Source organism: Vulpes vulpes, chromosome 7 (assembly GCF_048418805.1).
Source record: "Vulpes vulpes isolate BD-2025 chromosome 7, VulVul3, whole genome shotgun sequence".
NCBI lineage: Eukaryota > Metazoa > Chordata > Mammalia > Carnivora > Canidae > Vulpes > Vulpes vulpes.
The window spans coordinates 102,195,622-102,214,380 of record NC_132786.1 but is presented as its reverse complement, the minus strand read 5'-3'; positions in this window follow the sequence as shown (position 1 = coordinate 102,214,380).

Below are 18,759 nucleotides of genomic sequence, written 5' to 3'. Positions count from 1 at the left end.
CTTGTAGGCGCTGTAATTTCACTTTGCTAACTACAGTGCCAGTAGGTTTAGAATATTTTTCTGCAGATTAATCCTTTGGAAAACAAATCCTGGCCTCATATTGTGAGAAAAATGCAACTAGTTGAATATTGTGTAGTGCATAAATAGAAAAGTTAAAAAGATTTTGAGGGGTGCCTGGGTGGTGCAATTGGTTAAGCCTCCAATTCTTGGTTTCAACTCGGGTCATGATCTCAGGGTTGTGAGATTGAGCCATGTGTTGGGCTGTATGCTCAGCCTGGAGTCTGCTTGAGATTCTCTCTCCTCACACTTGTGCTGTCTCTCTCTTTCTCTCTCTCTCTCTTTAAAATAAATAAATTTTAGGGATCCCTGGGTGGCTCAGTGCTTTAGCACCTGCCTTCAGCCCAGGGCATAATCCTGGAGTCCTGGAATCGAGTCCCACATCAGACTCCCCGCATGGAGCCTGCTTCTCCCTCTGCCTATGTCTCTGCCTCTGTGTGTGTGTGTGTGTGTCTCTCATGAATAAATAAACCTTAAAAAATTAATTAAAAAAAGATTTTGAAAGATCACCCATAAGATAAAACCATAACATACTAGACAATGACCTTACTACATACATACAATGACCTTATGTAGCAGTGTGTGTCATTATTTAATACCCTGTATTCTCAAGGTACTAGTTTCATTAATTTCGATTTGTTGAATCATTGACTAGAATTCTTGTTTCATTCTACAGCTAATAAAATCAAAAGAATAAATGATGTCGAAGGGTCCATATGTTTCCTCTCTCTCTCCTTAAAAGTGATGCTTAGATAAGGTTTCTTCTTGGGGTGATAAAAATATTCCGGAGCTAGATAGATAGTGGTGATGGTCACATAACATAGTGGATGAACTAAATGCTACTGAGTTGTACATTTTAATTTGTACATTTTCTCTGTGTCTCTCATGAATAAATAAATTAATTAATTGATTTAAAAAATACTTTTGGGACACCTGGGTGGCTCAGCAGTTGAGCATCTGCCTTTGGCTCAGGGGGTAATTCTGGGGTCCCGGATCTAGTTCCACATCCGGCTCCTGCAGAAAGCCTGCTTCTCCATCTGCCTGAGTCTCTGACTCTCTCTCTCTCTCTCTGTCTTTCATGAATAAGTAAAATATTTTTTTAATTGTACATTTTATTTCTTTTTAAATATTTTATTTTTAAATAATCTCTACACCCAGCATGGGGCTCAAATTTATAGCCCTGAGATCAAGAGTTGCATGCTCTACTGACTGAGCCACCCAGACACCCTTAAAAGATTTTCTAATTTATTTGAGAGACAGCATGAGCAGAGGGGAGAGACAGAGGGAGAGGAAGAAGCACCCTCCTCGCTAGCAGGGAGCCGGATGACGCGGGGCTCGATCCCAGGGTCCTAGGATCACCGTCTGAGCTGAAGGCAGACGCTCAACCACCCAGTCGCCTCCCAAATGGTGAATTTTTGCGAAGTGATGCTTCTAGAAGAAATTCTAAAGACTGGTGCCTGGGGACAAAAACCCACTCACCCCTCTTCTCACCTTAATTTATAAATGAAGTTTAAAAAAAAATTCTGCCACAATTCTAAATGGAAATGCATTATCCTTTACCATATTCTGCATTTCTTCCTAGCAGAATAACCTAATTATGATCTACGTCTCCAGTGTAGCTCTGACATATGTTTCTCCAAACAATATTTAAATAGTAAATGGCAAAAACTAAGCCATAAAGAGAGTCATCCTTAGGTAGCTGTTTCCTGTTTCAGGAGAAACAGTAAACTATTACAACTGGAAAGGACTTTCAAGATCACCTGGGCCAGGGGGTCTGGGCAGCTCAGTTGGTTAAGCGTCTGCCTTCAGATCAGGTCATGATCTCGGGGTCCTGGGATTGAGGCCCACATTGAGCCCCAGAGCCCCACGTTTGGCTCCTTGCTCGGCAGGGAGCCTTCTTCTCCTTCTGCCCCTCCCCCTGCTCATGTTCTCTCTCTCTCTCTCTCAAATAAATAAATAAAATCTTTTTTCAAAAAAATCACTTAGTCCAGCCCACTCATTTTCAAATTAGGGGACAGCCAGATAAAATGTATAAGGCTAAACCTGTGTGTGGCATCATTTAGGTGAGTCTAATTTGTTTTATCATTAGTAGGTAAAAGTATCCTACATCTGGGAATGTGACAGTGGGCTAATATGATACTTTCTGCTTACTGCTTTAATACACTGGTCAACAATTATCTTTTTTTTTTTCTCCATCCATTTGCAAAAGAACATGAAGAGTGCAAAATAAGCTTCAACCTAGGTAAGAGTGAAGAGGAAAAAATGAAGAGCTCTGCTCTGAGCCAATAACCACCACCCTGGAAAGACATTGAGGAGTTACCATGTATAGTTGCATTTAAACAGCAACCTGAAATTCAGCTTCAAGAAGCCTGAAATTTACCCACCCTGGGTGATGTCCACAAATTACTGGAAGGCTTTAGAAAAGAGAACTTGTACTTTCACAAAATTATAGTAAATTTATGCCTGGATGTTGAATATTGTTCCAAAAACAATGAAAAGGAGACAGGAGTCTGGAAGAAGGCAATAAATGATCAAAGGCACCTAGCAATGAATATCTTAGGACACAAGACTGGGCGAACCAGGATAATGTAATCTAGGAAGTTAAAATAAGAGGATTATGACTGAGTTTCAAAAAAATTGCTAAGAGGATCCCTGGGTGGTTCAGTGCTTTGGCACCTGCCTTCCGCTCAGGGCGTGCGTGATCCTGGAGTCCTGGGATCGAGTCCCACATCGGGCTCCCTGCGTGGAGCCTGCTGCTCCCTCTGCCTGTGTCTCTGCCTCTCTCTGTGTCTCTCATGAATAAATACGTTAAAAATAAATAGCTGAAATGGGTGGCTGGCTGGTTCAATCGGAAAAGCATGTGACTCTTAATCTCGGGATGGTAAGTTCGAGCCCCACACTGGATGTAGAGTTTACTTAAATAATTAAAACTTAAAAAAATTTTGATGAGAGGAACTGGTGGGAGGACTGTGAACTTGTTAATCAAATCCTGGTCTTCAGAGTGAGAAAGCATGCTTTCCATCTTGAGAGATGTTTCGGGGAGGTGGTTCTTTAGAGAGTAGTGAACTTCTTACGGCCCCTTGTTGCCAATTTCTGTTAGGAAAAAAACAAGAAACTTCTAGGTGACAACAAAATATATTTTATATGATAGATTGTTTTATGGGGTTCCTGGCTGGCTCAGTCTATAGAGCATGCAAGTCTTGATCCTGGAGTCATGAGTTCAAGTATCACATTGGGTGTAGAGCTTACTTTAAAAAAAAAAAAAAAAGAGGGGATCCCTGGGTGGCTCAGTGGTTTTGCCTGCCTTGATCCAGGGCGTGACCCTGGAGACCCAGGATCAAGTCCCACGTTGGGCTCCCTGCATGGAGCCTGCTTCTCCCTCTGCCTGTGTCTCTGCCTTTCTCTCTCAATGTCTCTCATGAATAAATAAATAAAATCTTAAAAAAGAAAAGAAAAGAAAAGGAAAAGAAGTGTTGTTTTGTGAAGGCACTTATTTTTAATGATATTTTCATATCATCTAGATATGTTCAAGAAGGGTTTATACAAATTCTTAAAAGCTTTAAAATGGATCAGTAAGGAAAATTAAGGACATTTTGGGTACATCACCAATATTTTTAAGGATTACATGAATGGTATTTATATGCTGCCTCTTACTGGGTGGTGGGCAAGGACCACGTGTATACATCAAGCTCTACCCTCTGCAGTGCCCTACACCTTTTGGGACCCAAATATTTGTTCAGAAAATAAGTAAACATTACTTCACCAAATGTTTTTTGATGACACTTATTAAACAGAGAATTGCAGGTGAACAAATCCAGTTCTAAGTATGCTCAGGACATAAAAGTCTTTCAGAAAAATGTATCAGCTCTCTACATCATTTTCAGGATCTAGTGATTACATATGTACGTTATTTTTTAGCTAACCAAACCTTGAGACCTTATGACATTATACTATTACATTTTGGATGATGGCCCATCATAAATAAGAAATAACATAGGGCAGCCCGGGTGGCTCAGCAGTTTAGCGCTGCCTTCAGCCTCAGGCGTGATCCTGGAGTCCCTGGATCGAGTCCCGCGTAGGGCTCCCTGCATGGAGCCTGCTTCTCCCTCTGCCTGTGTCTCTGCCTCTCTCTCTCTCTCTCTCTCTGTCTCTTATGAATAAATAAATAAAATCTTTTTTTTTTTAAATAAATAAAATCTTTAAAAAAAATATTGCCCATCATAAAATATGAAATGTAAAATTGGGGCTCCTGGCTCAGTCTGTAGAGCATGCAACTCTTGATCTTGGAGTCATGAATTCAAGCCACATATTCAGTGTAGAGATAACTTAAAAAAAAAAAAAAAGAGGGGCACCTGGGTGGCTCTGTCAGTTAAGCATCTGCCTTTGACTCAGGTCATGATCCCAGAGTCCTGGGATTGAGCCCCAGGTCGGGCTCCCTGCTTAGTGGGGAGCCTGCTTCTGTCCCTCCACCTGCTCTTTCTCTTTCTCACTTTCTCTCTCCAACAAAAAAATAAAACCTTTTAAAAAAATAAATGTAAAAATTAAGGATTCCATTAAATTCGGAGCGTATATTTCACTGTTTGAAAATTACAGCTATTTAAAAGTGGAAGGTAAAATGAGTTTACTGTAACTTCTTAGAACCCCATTTGATAATTTATATGAAGTTCTCAGCCTTTACTTTTTTTTTTTTTTTTTTAAGATTTTATTTATTTGACAGAGAGCTCTAGAGAGAGAAAGCACAAGCAGGGGGAGTGGCAGGCAGAGGGAGAGGGAGAAGCAGACTCACTGTTGAGCAAGGAGCCGGATGTGGGGCTCTATCCCAGGACCCTGAGACCACGACCTGAGCCCAAGGCAGATGCTTAACCAACTGAGCCACCCAGGCGCCCCCAGCTTTACTTTTTTAACCCAAGAATTATTGTTTAAGGAGTTTAGATCAGACTGGCTCTTTTTCTGGACATTTTGCCATTTTTTCTTTTCAAATACAACTATTTCATAGGACTACATCATAAAAATTTTGTTTACTCAATAAATTTTGCCAAATGTGACAAAAATTTCTCATAGTAAGCCTATAAAAAGTTTCCTTTGAATTCATTTCTCTCCATTCTTATTTTTTAGAAGTTTATATATGAAAGAAGTTCATGATACCCTATCTGACATGACTATACTGATAATGAATTATGAGCAGAGATTTTTCATTACCCTTATAAAACTGAAAACTGGGACACCTGGGTGGCTCAGTGGTTGAGCGTCTTCCTTGGGATCCGGGTATGATCCTGGGGTCCTGAGATCAAGTGCTGCATCAGGCTCCCTGCAGGGAACCTGCTTCTCCCTCTGCCTATGTCTCTGCCTCTTTCTTTGTGTCTCTCATGAATAAATAAAATATTTAAAAGAAAATTTTAAAAACTGAAAACTATAGAGCTCCAATATATTTTGGTTCACATTTATAGTCTCAATCATAAGGTAGTTATTCTTTGAAACTAGGTCACTACTTATTTTATTATTTTAAAGATTTTTAATTAAAAATTTTTTAAAAGATTTGTTTTATTTTATATAGAGAGAGTGCACACAAGAGAGGGGAGGGTTAGAAGGAGAGGGAAGACTCCCAGGTAGACTCCCCACTGAGCACAGAGCCGGACTCACAAGATTTGATCCCACCACCCTGAGATTGTGACCTGAGCCAAAATTAAGAGTCAGACACATAATTGCACCACCCTGGTGCCCTTAAGATTTTTTTATTTTTAAGTAATCTGTACACCTAATGTGGGGCTCAAACTCAAAACCCTGAGATGAAGACTTGCATGTTCCACCAACTGGGCCAGCCAGGAGCCTCTCTAGGTGCCTTTTAGAGAGTGAGGTGGAGCATGTATTTGCACAAACATCCTAGCATTTGTATGTCCAACAACTTTAACTGAGGACTTGCTTCATAGAAAACTAAATATTAAATAGTATCACGCATTCATTCAACAAATATTTATTGAGTATATATTACATGCCAGACACAATTTTAAGTACTGGGAAATTAGCAGTAAGCAACCAAGACCTAAAAACAACAAAAACAAAAACCCCTGCCCTCATGGAATTTACTTACATACAAAGATAAATCAGACCTCATCAATCAGTTGACACTCTAATACAGAAGTGTAAATTTTTTAAAATTTTCACTTTTTTTGAAGACTTTTATTTCTTAATTTATTTTAAAGATTTATTTATTTATTTTAGAGAAACAGTGTGAGTAGGGGAAGGGCAGAGGAGAGGAAGAGGGAGAACCTTCAAGCAGATTCCTCACTGAGGGCAGAGCCTGATGCAGGGGCTCCAGCCCAGGACCCTGAGCTCATGACCTGAGCTGAAACCAAGAGTTGGCCACTCTACCAACTGAGTCACCTGAGTGCCTCCCTTCCTTTTTTAAAAAGTAATCTCAAAAATAAATAAAAATAAATAAATAAATAAAAGTAATCTCTTCATCCAACGTGGGGCTTGAACTTCAACCCCAAGATCAAGAGTTTTATGTTCCACTGACCAGCCAGGCACCCCTAAAATTTTTGTTTAAATGATAAATGCCTTGCAATATATAAAAGTACTATGTCAAATTCACATTTCATTTTTATTTTTATTTTTGTTTATTCATTTTTACACTCAGTGTGGGGCTCCATCTCATGACCCCAAAACCCAAGAGTTACCCACTCCACCAACTGAGCCAGCCATCTCCAAATTCATACTTTAAAATTCAGATACCAGAGGAGAGAGATTGTTTCTAGTTTCAAGGCTCAGGGACTGTCTTCACAGAAAATAGTTTCAGTTGAGACCAACCTACAAGTGTCTAAACTATAAATAACTGAAACATAATTATTTTAAGTTCATTATATTACAAAATAAAAAGAACAAAGGAAAACGAGGTAAGTTTAAAATATAAAGTGTACAATGTGTCTACCTTTGAATGTGTCATGGACATGAAACATTTTCAAACTGAAAAAATAACAGTTTAGGAATTAAAGGAAAAATAAACCTAAATTTGATTGCCTTCCTTGTTTTCAAAGAATTATTAGTTCTGATTTTATACCATAATGATTTTTCTTTAAATATATTAAAAATATATTTAAAATATTTCTTTAAATATATTAAAAATATATTTAAACTTTTGCAGTGGAATAGCAGTTTTATCAAATAAAAATCTCTATCTCACATTGCATTATTAATAATTCCAAAGTAGCAGAACCAGATTAAAAGGCTTTTATTTATTTTTTAAAGGCTTTTATTTTTATAAGCATTGGTGGTTATAAACTAAATAATCTTTTCTGCTAAGTTACCATTGAAAGTCTTCATGTACTTTTGTATTATAAAATTTGTGTTAACGAAATATCCTTTCATTCTGCCTAAACTCTGAAAATTTTAGTCTCTGCAAAAATTTGAAATATCATAGGTGAAAGCACCACCCAAATCTCTTTCAATAAATTCCAATGAACTGCCCTTTTTTTGGCATTAAATTTTATTATTTTAAGTAAGTGAGAAATAAGAAATGTCTTCTGAATCAGTTTGCTTCATCAAGCTTCTCTTTCCTTCATTTTACAAGAATGAATTAAACAGATAAAATGCACAGGGATACTCATATCACAGAGTATTAAAGTCTGAGTCCTATAACTGTGCTTATTTTAAATATTTAAAATAAAATTTCGTTGGCAGGATTTTTTTTTCTTAGAGCCCTGCTATTCCCATTATTTTTGCTAGTTTTTCAAGTGTGCCACTGCTAAAGCTATTTTGCAAGGAGCAACTATGCTGAAGTTCTTTAATTCTATGGAAAAGTTCCTTTTGAATGTTGCTCAAATGAATGTTTCAACTCTAGATGGGAAAACCCCAAGCCAGAGATAGTCACTGCAGCACAAATGAGAATATTATGCCTGTCTTTTTCAAAGTAATTCTTATAGAATTTTTCAAGAAACCATCAAGAATAGAAGTTAACATAAATGAATTGAGCACTTTAAATTCTTTAAATTAGTATATATAATTTAAATCTAATGATATTTTGTTTTCTTATAGTTTGATCTAGAATATCTTCCAATTGGTCTCAAGAGGCTCCAGTTGTTTATTCAAGTTTTAATATTTAAAAAATAATAATTTTTTAAAAAGTTTTAATTTTTTTAAGTAATCTCTATACACAGTGTGGAACTTAAACTCACAGCCCTGAGATCAAGAGTCACATGAAGAGCCTCCAGTTTTTGTTCTAATTATCTATAATTTACTTCTATAAAACTAAAATATCTAAATTGATATATTCTTCAGAAATCTAATGGAAGCCATTAGAAAACTAAAGACCAACTGTAATTATTAATAAACATTCACAGTGATTGATCATCTACTAATTTGACATTTGACTTATCAGTTTTTAAATTCTTGACATTTTGTTTTCCTTTTTTATTTTCTTTGGTCCGTAAATTCTGTATAATCATAATAATTTCTTATCCTAAGTTCATATGAAGCATGAGGATTTGATTCTAACAGAATTTTTTTTTTTTTAAAGACTTTATTTATTTTAAAGTGAGAGAGCACAAGCAGGAACAGTAGCAGCCAGAGGGAGAAGCAGACTCTGCTGAGCAGGGAGCCCAATGTGGGGTTCGATCCCAGGACCCCCAGATCATGACCTGAACCAAAGGCAGATGCTTAAGCAATTGAACCACCCAGGAGCTCCCAGAAGGAAATCTTTGATAAAAATAAATTGTGGGCACCTGGCTAGCTCAGTCTTCCAACATAGGGCTTGAACTCACAACCCTGAGATCAAGAGTCACAGGCTCCACTGACTGAGACAGCTGGGTACCCCAAAAATAAAAATCTTAAAAAAAAAATCATTTTACTTGGAAAGTAGAGAGAAATTTCTTACAAGCTTTTTTTTTTTTTTTTTTTTTTTTTTTAATTCTTACAACTCTTGGTCAGGACATTGGCTTGTGTTAGTTGTTGGCATCAATAAGGGATTCCTTTACAGGGGAGATTTGTGTTTTTATTCTTTTCCCACCAACTGTTACTGATCTGTGGTATTTAAATAAGCTTTCTTGGGGCGCCTGGGATATATGGACACAAAATATCTTTCCCTGCATTATTTTCTAGTTCCAAGCAGTAATCTCTTTCCCCTCTTGCATTTTATAGAACTTTCTGAAGTGATCCAATAATTTCATTGATATTCCTAGTCTTATTCCTTTTTCTGAAACTAAATTCCACAAATACTTGTAGAGTCTCCTCAGTGCTCTGCTGTTGTGAAAAAGGTAAAGGATGGTGTAAATGGTTTAAACTCTCTTTACAGCTGTGGAAACAAAGGCCGAGAAGGTTAAAACAAAACAAAACAAAACAACTGACCCAGGGTCACAGAAGGGTCAGCTACATGCAGAGAAAACAGGTGCCATTGTGGCATCCACAGTTTATGAAGACCAACAGATCTACAGGTAAACAAAGTGATGTAAGGGCAGCTTTTAATTTAAAGGCACAGCCAAGGACTTTGAGCTCTTAGGTTCATGTATCTAGTTAGGGGTGGGAAGCCAGAAGGATTTATGGTCGGTCAGTGACCACCACTCTGTACTGGTGTGAGCAAACAAGACCTGGTGGCCCGTGAGCCTTAGCCAACTGCTCTTCAACAATTCAATAGATAGAAGAGTTTGAATTACTCCAAGGGGAGATGTGTGTGTGTGTGTGTCTGTGAGTGTGTATGTAATAATACACAGCTCTTCCCACCCCTGAAATGTCACTAAAGTAAAAAGAAAAGAAAATCCAAGCCCACTGTTAAACTGTTACAGTAAATTTGAAATCCCATTTTTGAAGTTTGATATGAGGAAGAATTTCTTAGCTTACCGCTAAGAGTGTGTCAGGTGGTTATTAATGCAGCCTCCTTGGCCCCTAGGGGTTCTGATGTAGCTGGGCCCTGAATCAAGTATTTGGGAGTACACAAGAAATCCCGGGTGAAAGAAATCATGGGATCTTGTTCTGTACCAGCCTTTTACACTGAACTGATTTTATCAGTTTAGGATAGTTTGAGATTCTGAGCAGAGTTCCTGAAATGAACCATCACTTTGCCCAACAAAGTCTCTTCTCTCAAGGCTTTTGCCTTTAGCTTTCAATGATTTGCAGAACCATTCATAAGGATAATTATACGTGTTTTTTTTGTTTGTTTGTTTGTTAGTTAGTTTTGTTTTGTTTTAAAGATTTTACCTATTCATTCCTGAGAGTCACACAAAGAGAGGCAGAGACATAGGCAGGGGAGAAGGGGAGAAGCAGGCTCCAGAGGGAGCCTGATGTAGGACTCGATCCCCGGACTCCGGGATCACGCCGGAGGCGGGGAGCAGATGCTCAACCACTGAGCCACCCAGGCGTCCCTGTAGGTGTTCTTTTAAAACAAAAAAAAAGTAATGGTATTGGGTCTGGGCAAACCTCACCTTGGGTCTGTTTTCTTATCACCAAAAATAAGGGAAAAAAAAAGTATTTGCTCTATCTCCCCCTCAGGACTTGGTACATGGTTTCATTCAAAGATAGCCACACCACAGCCCTGCCACTGAACCTGCATTGGACCTTCCCTGACCTCAATTTCCTCAACTATAAAATGGGAAACTAATAGATCCTAAATAGTTCTTCCAGCCTTCAAATTATAGAATTGTCTTATTATGAAACAGGTTCTACTGAAAGTCATATGAAAGAGAAGATACTCTGTACAATTCCCTAATTAAATATACAATAAAAATCCAAACTTATTTATACAAGGGATCCAAGAATTTGGAATATATATAAAAAGGGGGAGATATTTTCCACATTGAGTCTTCTAGTGCTAGACTCAGTATACTTTGCCTAAATCTCTTTGTCTTTCCATTTTATAAAGAGTGGTAACAGTATATGCCTCCAAAGACAAAATATTAACTACTGAAGTCATATTTTAGAGAAATGTTAACTATTTACTATAGTGAATCTAGATGTCTTCTGGTTCATACAGGCTTTTCCTGTTACAAGTGCTTTAAATACTTTGACTTCCCTTTACACCACAGACTCTGCTTTCTTAACTTTATATCCACCCTAGTTTGATTTTTGAAAACAGTAATTTATTTGCATATTTATATTTATTTTTTTGCATTTTTTTGCATATTTATATTTGTATATCCATGGCTCAATTCAAAATCCAGAGCTTGCAACTACATATTACATTGCATAGTCACTCTGATAAGGCCACTCTGTGGCAAGTTACTTGAATTGTATTGTTTTCAAAATGAGTTTGTTTGAATATTCCACCTCTAATCAATTATATATACATAAAATCAAACTCTCTGATATCCTTAATTTATCTGTAAGATTATTTAAAAAAAATCAGCAAAACCTGTTTTACGTACTTGTAAATGCCATTAAGTCTGTTGGCTTTTAATAGGTTGTATTTCAAACTTTCATGGGAAAATTAGAAGGAAAAGAACAATATTTTAACCCATAGATATTAGATTTTAACAAGAAAATTAACAATCTGTGGCTTAACTTTTGTATATTATAATTTTCTGCAAGAAAACATGAGAAAAGCCTTTAAAAAATAAAGTAATTGTTTTTATATCACATATAAAGTTACATTATACATGAAACTACAAACTATTAAAGAGATTCCTCCCAAGTTACTTAGTAATATCTGCGTACTAACCATACACCCAAGTTTTAACTATTAACAATAGAAACTAGAAACCTGATCATTAGATTTGGTTGTAGGAGTATACTTTCATATTTGGCTTAATCAAGTATTCCATAAAAAACAAAAACAAAACCAAAAAAGTTCGGCAAACATGATTTTAATCTTTTCTCTTGCTCATACAACTCCTCTCCGGTTGGCTGTAATATATTTTTCCATTAGCTGCCACATCTGAGACTAATTCAGTTTATTACTATAATAGCAAAGCACTAGTATAGATAAGAAAATAAATCCAATGCTTATTGTAAAGTAAATGATAACAAACTTTTATTTAAAAAGCAGTGGTCATTCTTCATCTGTTTAGAAGCTCAACATGTGGCTATCCTAACATAACATGACCGCACCCCACCTCCTTGGTAATGAAATAATTTAGAGATATTTAATAATCAAGGAAAGAGAATATTTTACACAAATAGTAATAGGAAAGGGCTATCATTGGTTGAAACAACATTCTTCATTTACAGCCACTAAAAACTTTATTGGTGGTCAGCCCTGAAGCAACATTACAGTTTAACCCATTTCCCTATCCCTCAATAAATATCAAAAAGGCAGTAAATAATGGGACCCAGCTTTCACTTAAAATCTGAGTTTCCTCTCTACGTTTCAAAATAGCAACACCATATCTTTGACTTTTTTTTTTTTTTTTGGTAGGCATTTTCTCAAACAATGCTACTTACTTGGAATAAAACAAATTAGCAACATATGGATCATTTACACAAACAGTAGTAGAAAAATCCAGCAGAAAGGATTTGTGATAATTTCATATTTTGTAAATAAATTCAACACCATTTTCAAAATAGGTGATCATGTTATTCTGTAACTTTTAAAATTGATCACATGTATGTTTTAATAATGTTTTGGATATTTTATGGATATAATAAAATAGCCTTTTAAAAATCAAAAACAAAGCACAGAAAGAGAAAAATTAAGACATTTTGAATTAAATTCTACTGTTGATGTACTAATAGCATCCTAATTCCAGTTCAATCTGTATCGTTACTCTTTTCTTCCCAGCTCTAAAAGCATCGTATTGAAGAATTCTGATGAAGAAAAAAACTTAATTATGCTTACTTTGCCTGTTTTAACCTGCAACCTCAGAATTTGAACACAAGTTCTATCTTGCTTTATTCCTTTACAAACCTCCACAAAAGGCTTCCCTGCAGCAATATGTGTATATATTTTCATGTCCAATTGTACACACTGACTGCATTCCATACCCAACAAAACTGCCCTCAAACTGGATTTGTTGCTGTTGAGGCAAAAGAATAATGTTTCCTGTAACTCTATTATCTATTTCACTAGATGAAAACATTTACTCAATTTCTTGTTCATTAATATTTACAACAAAATTCAATATAATCTGTTTTTAAGAAGTTCACTATATTGCTTCCAAATTAAAATAAAATTTGAATATAACTATGGTTGCCAGGGGGAAGTACGGATAATGCATTACACCAAAATTTTAGATTTTTTAGTTTTTCTATTTGGCTTTTTATAGGTGGCCATTCACTTAAATCAAAACCAAAAACGTTATTCTTGGTAGTAAAGAAATACAAGGGGAAAGAAATTACCGTAAGAGATATAGTAATAGAATTAAGGAGCAAAATCCCAAGCAATTTTCAACAAACGAAAACAAAACATGGCGACATCATTCTGTATTTAATTGTCCCAGAACAAAATGTTATCACCATAACAGAGACCATATGTATTTCTGAAGTAAGAGAATTGGTATTTTTTTCTTGTTTTTTATGACCTTTGTAGTGTCCTATTATGAATTAGATTTTTAATAGCTGGATTAGAATTAGGATGCATTAGAATTAGAAAGAAGGACCATATAGTTATGTTAGCTTAATGGAAAATACTCAACATGTTTCCTACTTGTTTGTATCAAATTGTACACATTTTTAAAAGTCTTTAATATTTTGGGGGGTAAGATTACTTACTTTTAAATTCTTCTCTAAGTCTTAGAAAGTGCTAGGAAAAACACTTTTAGATTACAAATAAGATATGAATAGTTTACAAAGAAAAATAACCTAAATATAGAAAAATTACTTCAATGACTGGCACAGGAACGCCCCCCCCAAAAAAAAATTAAATAAGAGGAAACTATCAAACAGGTTTAATTATTGATATTAAACCTCAGTTCAAATACAATTTTGCCTTAGAGAAGGCACTGGCACTGTTATTTTAAACATAATCAATCAGTAAATTTGTCACTTGAGAATCAAAGCAACAAAAAATATCACCAACTCTTAGGTTTTTAAGCAATCTACCACAAAAAAAAAAGAGGTAAATGTTTCAAAAGAAGTGTTAGGCACACATTTTAGGACAGATCATTAGTGTCAATTTTGATAAAGATTTCAGATTAGTTTTGCTTTTTTTTCCTGCTATGTCTTATGTTCTCAGATTCTTATGAACTTCAGCTGAGATGTTTTGAAATAATAAATCTTCACCTAGTCTGCTGCTTCCATCTTTAAAACTGGGATCATCATACTGAGAAGCTCAGGACCAAAATGTACACTGTACTCAAGAAGGAATGAATTTTAATGAGCCAAAGTAGAAATGGTAATGGTCTACCATTATTCCTACAAGTAAGGAATTTACAAATATACTCTGCCTTATTGAAATCTAAAAATTGACTTTCTATTCATAGACAGCATGTGGAATTCCTAAGTTTATCTCTAAAATCATCTAAGAGCTGATTTGTATATACACGTCACAAAATCTGCTGTTTCATGAAGGGAACTTTAGTTCCTGAGTTTTTTGGGAATGGGATTCTGGAAAAGAAATGGTCAGGAAAGCAAAGGTTCCTAAAAAGAAAATAGCAACTTAAGATGTGTCTTTTAAATGCACGTGTTAGAAAATGCTGAAAAACTAGCTATGACCTCAGCATGTGCTTTGCTTTCCGATTATTTGAGCGAGGAGAGTAGGTTCTTTTTGCTCTTTCCAGTGGGATTTCATGCCTGTATTACTGTCCCATTTTATTCCATTAGTTAATACATTCTCTCTACCACCTTCCTTGCACCTTTAGCAAGGAAACCTGCAGGATAAATGAGTTACAACCAAGAAACCAGTTTAAATGCCCAACTCTTCTCAGCCTTTCCACACCCCTCCCCCCACAGACAAATGCCTATCTTCTTTGTTTTCTGTGGCCCGTCAGCAAATAGTTATGTACACACACCAATTACCAAAGACTCTTTCCACTAAATGTCTCATTTCTCCCTCTCCCCAGAATAGTAATAATAAATGAATATTTTAAGTTCCACTCAAGTGAAGCAGTGAAATAAAGGATATAACTGCAATAAAAAGAATCATGTTTGTCTACTACTTTAACAATCATGTGTAAAGTTTACCAGATAGATTAAAATTCTTATTCCTGACTTAGTTGAAAATTTAATGAATCAGTTTCTCCCAATTTTTTTAAGGAAAAGTATTGGTTATATAAATCTTTGAGTTTGAGAAAACATTTGAAAATACTTCAGATTTTAGAGTTTTGCCTTGTCCAGATTAATTCTGGAACTTTTTTTTCAATTGAAATTTACTCTAAAAATTCTTTATTTTTTCTACTATATCATTTTCAAAATGTGAAAATTACAGATCATGCAAGTCCCAACCTAGAATCACTTTACAAATAATCATCTTCACATTTAAAATTTTTTTAGGTGTTTAGTTATCTAAATTATTAACTATATAATCTTCAGCATTACACTATACATTTAGTTTCTAAGGTGTAATTTGTTCTAACTCAAAACAAACCATTTGTAAGTTACTCTGATGTTTCTGAGAAATAATTTTACAGGAAAACTTAAAAAAGAGATATCTATTAACCACATTAGTAAAATGTAATTGAAATACACATACAAAATGTAAACAAAGTATGTCTGTATTTTAAAAGTCTTCCTTACTAATTCAGTCAGTTTTTAAAATTTGTTTTAAAGAGCTGTTCAGATAGCTTTTAGTCTTATGGTAGGTGGCAATTTATGTTAGTTCAATTAGTTGGCTTTCAGAGACGAAAACGAAAAAACTAAATAGTTTTTCCAAAAGAACTTAGGAGGATGATGTAACATCATTACTAGCTAAGAGTTAACAATACAGAAAAAATTTTGAACTCACAGATTTAAGCCGATTCTCTCAAGGTTTTTAATATTCACTAGGCAATTATTGCTTTACTGGTTTTTAACCAAATTAAGTATTTTGTCAAGACTTAAAAAATGAACAGTTAAACTATCTGTGAACAATTTAAGTTATACTTCTAACTGGTACATTTCATTTTCTTCAGATAATGAAAGAATTTGAGTCTGTTGTGAAGTTAGATATACCAAACACATTCACACTTCCCTCTTTTCTGTCACGGCCAGAGTTCTGACCTTTATTTTTGAGAAGAACAATAGCAATTTACGTATATAAATACAAACGCACCCAAAACACCACTACCTAGAAGACAGGACTACAGCTGTTAGCTTTTTCAGTTAACCAAGTTAAATATGATTATTCGTTTGTTTTGTCCTTTTCCAAGCCAAACTCTCATGTATTCTTTCTCACCGTCTCCACCAAACGTCAGTAAAATTAGAACATTTCAGTTACAGAAATCGCTAATCCTTCAAGGTCGGTCTCGGCTTCTTTGGTCTTAGGGCAGCTTCAACGAAAACGTGGTCTCGGCATAGTTGCTTTTACCCGGAATTTTTCGTTTGCTTTTTTTTTTTTTTTTATTTTGGAGGGTTGTTTGGTTTTGCTTAAAACAACCCTGTGGACCACAAAAGGGGGTTAGAAAGGGAGGGGGGGAGCAGAATGAGTCGGTTCCTCTAGAAGCCCAGGGCGATCCAGGCATCTGAAAACCTATCTTGTTGTTTTAACTAAAAAAGGTGTCGATTCTGAGATGCTGGGCACCGGGAGGGCGGCGAGGGGACCCGAGCGGCTGGGCGAGGCGCAGACCCAGGACCTGCGGGCGCGGGGCGCTGGGGGAAGGGAGGGCGCTGTGCGGGCCCCACGCGGTCAGCCCGAGGGGCGGGCCCCACGCGCACCCCAGCTATTCTCTGCTCTTCCTTAGGTCCCTCCCTCTCTCCTCCTTGGGGGCTGGGGCTGGGGGCTCGCAGTTAAAGGGCAGGAAAAGAAAAAAAAGAACGAGCCCCGCAAGAGCAGAACCCCATCCCACCCCTCAACAACAAAACCAATGAGAGGGAGCAAAGGGTTATTTTCGCGCCACAAAAGATGGAAATCCAGGGGCGGCTCGGGGTCCAATGAATGGAAACCAGCAAACGGCTCCGGCGGCGGCGGCCGACGGTGATAGGCTCCCTCCGTCCGCCAATCGGGAGAGAGAGGGAGCCCCCCCGCCCCCGCCCCTCCCCCTCCCCAGCCAGGGGCGGTGTCTCCCTGCACGCCGGTTGCTCAACTCGGGCTCGGCGAGGCGGCCCCGCGGAGCGCGAAACCCCGCCCCGGGCCGCGTTTGCGCGCCGCGTGCGCCCGTCCCGCCGCCCCGCCCCGCCCCGGGCAGAGGCGCAGGCTGCAGCCCGGGCTCCTCGCCGTCGTCTTCCGTGGGTACCAGGCGGCCCCCGGCGCCGTGCAGCCCCCTGGCGCAGTCCGAATAGGCCTGGAGCGCGGGAGGCTCAGCAAACACACGCTGCCTGCTCGGTCCCCGCGGCTCGCGGGCCGGTGCGCGCCGGAGCAGGAGAACCTCAGGTGGTGCCGGGCGGCGAGGGGAACCGTGGAGGGCCCCCCGCTGCCCCCCGCGCCATGCCTCGGCCGCAGCTCCGCGGAGAGGGACCAGCCCCCTGTCCCGCGCGGCAGGGCCGGGGGGTCCAGTAGCCGAGAGCCTCCGAGGCGAGCGCCGAGGGATCTTCCCCAGTGGGAGCTGCAAGGATCCCGCCCTCTCTTTTTCCGGGCAGAAGGAGAAAAAGGAAAACTCGCCCCCCCCCCCCCCCCCCAATCCTCTCATCTCCTGGGCACGATTTTTGATTTTAAACAAAAATTACTGAAGGCAGATTCCGGAGAGGGCAGAGCCAAGTTCCCACTTACCATGCATCTGGTTTAAACCCAGGAGCCCAGGAGAGCTGTTGGAAGGAGCGAGAGTATGTTAACGATCCCTCCTACGGGGCCCAGGCGACGCGGCAGGCATCGCGCGCCCACCCGCGGTAAGGACCTGGGCTGTCGGGTGCTCCGAGAAGTGGCCGCGCCGTAGGGGAGGTGGCGACAATGCCCTTTCCTTCGCCTCCCCCCTGCTCAGCCTTCGCTCCTAACCTGTGGATACAGCAACGGTAACCGACCGTCTAAACATAGTTTTTCTTCTTTAATATTACACTGACCCATAAGAAACATTGTTAGTACCCCCAGGAGTTAAGGAGTAGGTGCAGCTGTCCAAAGAGTAAACAGGCTGCAGTTGGTGACACACAGCCGCATCCCAGAACACACAATGGGTGGGATTCTCTCGTGGGGTTAACATTAATGAGGCGCCCTAACTGCTTCGGGAAGAACTCGGAAGTAGCCCATAGGCACGGTTAATTTCCTGTGTGTGAGATTTATTGGAACACTGGAACTTAGATTGACCTTTTATTCATTTTTGAAAATCTACCAAAGATATTTTTTGCTCTTGAAATGCCAGTTAAAAGACAATTACCCGTGCTCTTTTCTTTTTACTCAGCTAGTGAGTATATACTTATTCCTTAAATGGCTGGAAGATTGGAAGTGGAGTGGACTGTATCTATCACTCTTTGATGTCTGGGCTTATGTAACTCCTGTATGTTTTGAAGGTCCTAGATGGAGTATCCAGTTTGTTAAAATAATACACAGATTAAGTTCACGAGTCCCAGGAACATATTTCATCAAAACAGCACACACTTGTCTTAAATTCCAGCTGTTATGTGTCTTTGATAGGGACAGACAAGCATGATCCAGTATTTATGGAAAATAAACTATCCCATGCTTTAGAAGTAGATACTTCTTTAGGTCTCAGTTTTAATAAGAGCAAATACAGCGAACAATCCAGAAGGCACGGTTCAAGTGACTTTGGAAGCAAGCTGAAT